This window comes from Dermacentor andersoni, chromosome 1, assembly GCF_023375885.2.
Source record: "Dermacentor andersoni chromosome 1, qqDerAnde1_hic_scaffold, whole genome shotgun sequence".
NCBI classification, from domain to species: Eukaryota; Metazoa; Arthropoda; class Arachnida; order Ixodida; family Ixodidae; genus Dermacentor; species Dermacentor andersoni.
Genome location: NC_092814.1, coordinates 372,266,813 through 372,272,434, shown reverse-complemented (window position 1 = coordinate 372,272,434; position 5,622 = coordinate 372,266,813). Strand labels below are relative to the sequence as shown.

At 46.9% G+C, this 5,622-nt stretch overlaps 1 long non-coding RNA gene across 1 annotated transcript; it reads left to right on the top strand.

Moving 5' to 3' along the window:
- Positions 1-672: 672 nt before the first annotated feature.
- LOC129381189 (uncharacterized) lies at positions 673-2,319 on the top strand. Its single transcript, XR_008609412.2, has 2 exons — positions 673-1,029; positions 2,065-2,319. It is a non-coding gene; the product is annotated as an uncharacterized lncRNA (long non-coding RNA).
- The last annotated feature ends 3,303 nt before the right edge of the window (positions 2,320-5,622 follow it).

Genomic DNA, 5,622 nt, shown 5'->3' with positions numbered 1-5,622 from the left:
AAGCTGATCACAAGCTATGCTTGACCTTCCAGGCCCAACATGGGACTAGCCAGACAGGTGGCAACACCTTGTACAGGCCCTGAATAACCTTTTTCCTCCTGCTCCTCCTTTTGTTTCTAATCTCGCCTATTCACAACTTTCGCACGTTTCCGCTTTACACGCTGTATTCCTATAAGTTCGAACTACCAAGTGACACGTGGTTGTAATTTACGTTTTTCAGCTGATCATCCGGTGCAGCTTCGTACGAGTACAGCTACTTACCTGGTGCCACAACGTTGGATAAACGCACAGAAAGTGCGGAACGAGCATTTATACAGACCGAAAGAAACATTTCCTCGTTTACAAGGTGTCTTGCGTGTACTTTATGAAATTGCACGTGGCAAAGATTCGATGGAGGCTTTAAAACATCGTTCGCAATCATTTTAACTAAATAAACCGTTTCGCACAAAGACTGCACGTGTTTGAGCAGCACAAGTTAAAAAAAAGAGTAGCGCAGCCGGCGGGGTGCGTGCCCAGAAGCGTTCAAAATGTGCTTGCCGAAAACCGAAACTGAAACCGAATTTGAAGGAGGTAATCGTTTCCGCTTGGTGCGCTACAGTTTATTCGGCCGCTAAGCTCTTAGGCTCTTCACTCTTGTTGAACGTCTTCCTCTGGTATCGCATTTGTTTGCCGCGCGCCGCCCGCTGCCGCGGCCGCCGGTCATTGGATCACTCGTGTCACGTGACCTTTTGCAGCAATATTCGTTCCGAACGCTTTCAGTAAGTTCGTCGAACACGAAGCGGAGGCAACGCGGACGGAGAACGTACAGTTTGCGGCTGGCGACAGCACTCTGTTTCTGGCTAACGCAGGCGACAAAAGTTGCCGCAACATTACGCCTGGTTGCTGCGTCTTCGCGTGTCGCAGCCAAACGGAGTCCGGAAAGGCATTTTTTTTTCATTCCGTGCGGGAAGGACGACCGGGATTCACGTTGAGTGACTGCACAGGATTGGCCGGAAAGGCTTCACGCCCTCGAACACCCGCTTGTGCGAGGTAAGTTTGTTCAATAACCTACGCGCAGTCTGCTCGAAATATATTGCTTTCAAGCAATATATTGCAATATATATACCGTGTTACGGCTAAACTTTACCTGTCCAGTTTGCGCACCTTGCTACGCTTGGAGTTTTTGAAAACCATGTAGTTGATACTCGTGGTTTCGAGTGGGCTGTTCGCTCTGCATTGCGTTGTTTGATGTTCCGTCCGCGCGGCTCGCTTTGCTTCGCGCCATCCAAAATCAAGTAGTACCTACCTTTCAAGTAAGCTCTTCGGTTCACGCGGCCGGGTTTGCTTTGCGCTACTGTTTCCAGCAAACTTTTCGGTCCGCGTGGCCAGTTGTGTTTCGAGCTGCTGTTTTCTGTAAACGGTTGGCGCGGCTCGCTTTGCTTCGCGCTGTTCAAGATCGCGTCGTACTTAGTTTTCAAGTGCGCTCTTGGGTTACGGCGGTCAGCTGTGCTTTGCGTTGCTGTTTCCAGTAAACTGTTCGGTTCGCGGCTCGCTTTGCTTCGTGCTATTGACAACTGCGTAGTACCTACCTTTCCAGTAAGCTTTTCGCAGCAGAAGGGATAGTTGGGCGAGTTGGTGCGAATTCACGCTCGTGTGTCCCCCTTCACTGTGTCCTTGTCAATTGTGCGCGCAAAATATTTCACTATGAAGTAAGCTTGTCGGTTCGCGCGGCCAGCAATTGTTTGGGCTATTTTTTATTCTACGTGCGTTCTTTGGAGGAACAAAGGCGAGAAAGCCTGCCTGGAAGCGGAGGCATGCTTGCTTTTGACAAAGGACGACAAGCACATAACCGAGGCATCATAGCGCAACCCCCAAAGAAATACACTTCCTGGTTGCATGCTTAGATCGAACTCGCTATCTTGTTCATAGTGGGACGTTATTATGGCTTGGTTTTTTGCGGGCCACCCAGTTCACTTAGGTCGCGCATGCGTGAGTTTTTTTTTTCGATTTATATGTAGTTCAACAAACTTTCAGCTTGAGTAAAAATGCGTTATGCGAAACATTGACTTTGATACTCATTGCAAGCAAACGTCAGCCGACCAAGTTGCCGACAGCTGATAACCAGAAGATTCAAGTGACGCACCACTAGGAAGAGGGAGCCAAGGAACACCTCACGAAGACTAGCATGTCCCCTTGTCGAACCATTGACTCTAGGCTGAGGCTTTCCTTGTTGTAATATTAAAATAAACAGAGCCGTAGGGCTAGATTGTTGTTTTCAGTCTAATGACTGTTATTGAGTGAAAACTTGGTGTTACAATAAATACTTTCTTCAGTGCTGTATGTTTCTGTTGTGAAATGTCTGTCCTTTGCCTCCGCATCTTACTTTGTGATTGCATGCTGTTCTTGAGATGCCAATTTTGCTCACAACACAAAAGTCGGACTTCTTTGTAAAATGTACTTTTTCGTGTTTATGATATAATTCGATTCAATGGTCTGCGATAAAAAGAGCACGACTGAAAAATATAAGCGGGTTCTGAGTAAAACCGCACCACTGTGGGATATGGCCACAGGGATATGGCCGTCGCCACCCACTGTTGACGGCACATCGCGCACCTTCGCGGTATTTTTTTCCATTTACTCTAGCCCGATGGGGATAGCGCTGCGGTGTGGCCCTGCAGCCGCGCCTGCGCACGGAGCAGTGGTCCGCCTATTTTTGACCGCGACTGTACCTCTTCAGGTACGTCAACGTCGGTTCACCTAGGCGCTGTCACGGCGCGTATGCGTACCGGCGGTCTGCATTGGCCGATGGGCTGAGGGACCCTTGTTCCACGCCCTAAGAGCAACTATCAACGACTTGTAGTGCCACCGTTGATCTTGTGCGATCAGGCATTTCCACTGACTTGTAACCTAATAAAGCACATCAAGAGTGTCCGAGAACGATGGGCACAGAACCTACAGTTGATTTATCAAGGTCCCTTGGCGTTCTTGTAAACGTCTTTGGGAGATTGAAAGCTTGATTCAGGCTGGTGCTGTAGAAAATTTCTCGAGTTTAAGGTGAACCCTTTTCAAATTGCCGTGTCATCTGCACAGTGAATGGTTTTGTAGAGCAGCGTTACGCGGTGAAGTTTGCGTCAAACTGGGTAAAACTGCGTTGAGACCCACGACATGATCAAGACTGCTTATGGGATGGATGCTGTGGGTCGATTGTGTTCTTGAGTGGCACAAATTTCTCCGGGAGCGGAGAGCAAGTTGAAAATGAGCAACGGTCAGGACGCCCTTCAACAGTAAAAATGACGAAAACTTAGTGAAAGTGTCAAAGCTTTTCAAATCTGACCGCAAATTGAGTGTGCGGATGATATAACAATTAAACTAGCTAAAACAGTTGTGCACGCAATTGTGACCAAAACTTCGGATTGAGAAACGTTTGTGAAAAATTAGTGCCAAAGGTGTTAACCGAAGAACAAATAAGTCATGTGATCTGACAAGAACTTCTTGATTGTGTTCGTTACGATGAAAATTTTCTCGACAATATCGCTGGAGACGAGTGGTGGCTTTTTGAGGACGATCCCGCGACAGTGCTATAGCTCCGAATGGCACACCCCCGTCTCGCCTCGCCCGAAACAAGCCCGCATGAACAACTCGAAAATGAAACTACCCGCCTTGGTTGCTCAGTGGCTATGGTGTTGGGCTGCTGAGCACGAGGTCGCGGGATCGAATCCCGGCCATGGCGGCCGCATTTCGATGGGGGCGAAATGCGAAAACACCCGTGTGCTTAGATTTAGGTGCACGTTAAAGAACCCCAGGTGGTCAAAATTTCCGGAGTCCTCCACTACGGCGTGCCTCATAATCAGTGGTTTTGGCACGTAAAACCCCATAATTTAACTTTTTTAATGAAACTTGATCACCTTTTTTGACAGCAAAAGAGTAGTTCACAGAGCTTGTACCGCCTAGTCGGAATGTGAATGCTGTATTCTATGTGGAAGTATTTGAAAGATTCTGAAAAGGAGTCATCCACGTCCATTCACCAATCGTTAGATCATGGAGGCTCCATCACGACAATGCGCCGAGCCACATCAGACCGCCTTTGCTGTCATGGACTTCCTGACTTAACATGGCATCACACAGCTTCCCCAGCCACCCTACAGCCCAGATGTCGCTCCTCAAGATTTCTTCCCTCTTCCTCCAACTGAAAAGGTTCATGAAAGGACGGCACCATGGCTCGGTCCAGGCCATTCTAAAGGCCGTAATGAGGCATTACAAAATATGAAGACGCCAAATAAACGGACACACACAAAAGAAGAGAACGGGACAGGGCGCCTGTCCCGTTCTCTTCTCTTGTGCGTGTTCGTTTATTTGGCGCTTTCATATTTTGTAATGAACTGCTACCAACTAGCCGAACAAGTGCCGTAACGAGGCAGCTGAAGAGCATTCCAGTTTCATCATTCCAGGATGCCTTCAGTGATTGGCAGAGTCGTTGGAAACGATGTGTTGAATAAACGAATTTATTGTGTTTCAAAATTGTGAATACATTTTTTTAAAGTTCAGTCCTATTACTTTCCAGAGAAGCCGTCTATGTATATTCACAATATAATGCGTCTGTTAAGAATGTGTACTAGTAAACAATTTCATCACCAAGCACAAAACAACCTGCAGGCGATAGGCTGTAAGCTGAGCAACAGCTGCAGTTGCATCATTTTCATTCTTCACTAGGTGCTAGGGCGAAATGACCAATAGGTGGAAAGAAATACAGGAACATGACCTCCCATCAATCTTTTATTGGGGTACTGCCCCAGCAGGCTAACAAGTTGTGCTTGTGTATTGATCTGCCCCTCCGAGTACCCGCTCTTTGGCTGCCATTTCCAATGTGTCCCGAACCAGGCGTTGCTCATTAACCAGTTCAGCTGAAATTCGCCTTTGCACGTCGGCTTCCTCATTCGAAAACGACGCTGGTTCTCATTGCCAGTCCTGCTGTGGCGACTGCTTCCGAGGCTGGTGGCTCCTGCTCCCATTCATCCTGGGTGTATCCACTTATTATCCGTTTTGCATGCTAAAAATCAACTGAACGGTGAAAAGAATTGGGTCTTGAGCACATGCACAACAGTGAAACTTGATTTAGCAGCATCCTACTTAGCTGATAAAGGCTACCTCATTACACCTGATTATCACAACTATACACTGGTCATCTTTTTATAGCCCTTCTCTTCGGATTGTGGCTCCAGTGTGTTCATGACACCGAAAAACTTCCTGTTGCACATTTTCCGCACCCAGTTTTCCCAGAAACCCTGCGATTTCAATGGGATTTACAGCGACTTTGTCTTGCAACAATATGCATGAGAACATGAGGCACTACATTATAGGCCTGCATGCACATTGCTATGCTTTAAATGGCATTCCTGATCTGCATATGCAGGTATATTGCTCGATATCTGGCCTTGTTACAGCTTTTGAGTGCATATAATTTCATGCCGATAAAGGTGTGACGAGAGCGAGGGAAATTGTTTAATCATTTTAATTAAGCTTGGTGTGTGTAATTAATCGACAGCATCATTAGACTGCACTTGAATCTGCTGTTATTTCATCTTGCTTTCTGTGTTTTTTTTTGTCATTTACCTCGTCGTCACTCGCTTGTAAACAATTTTCATG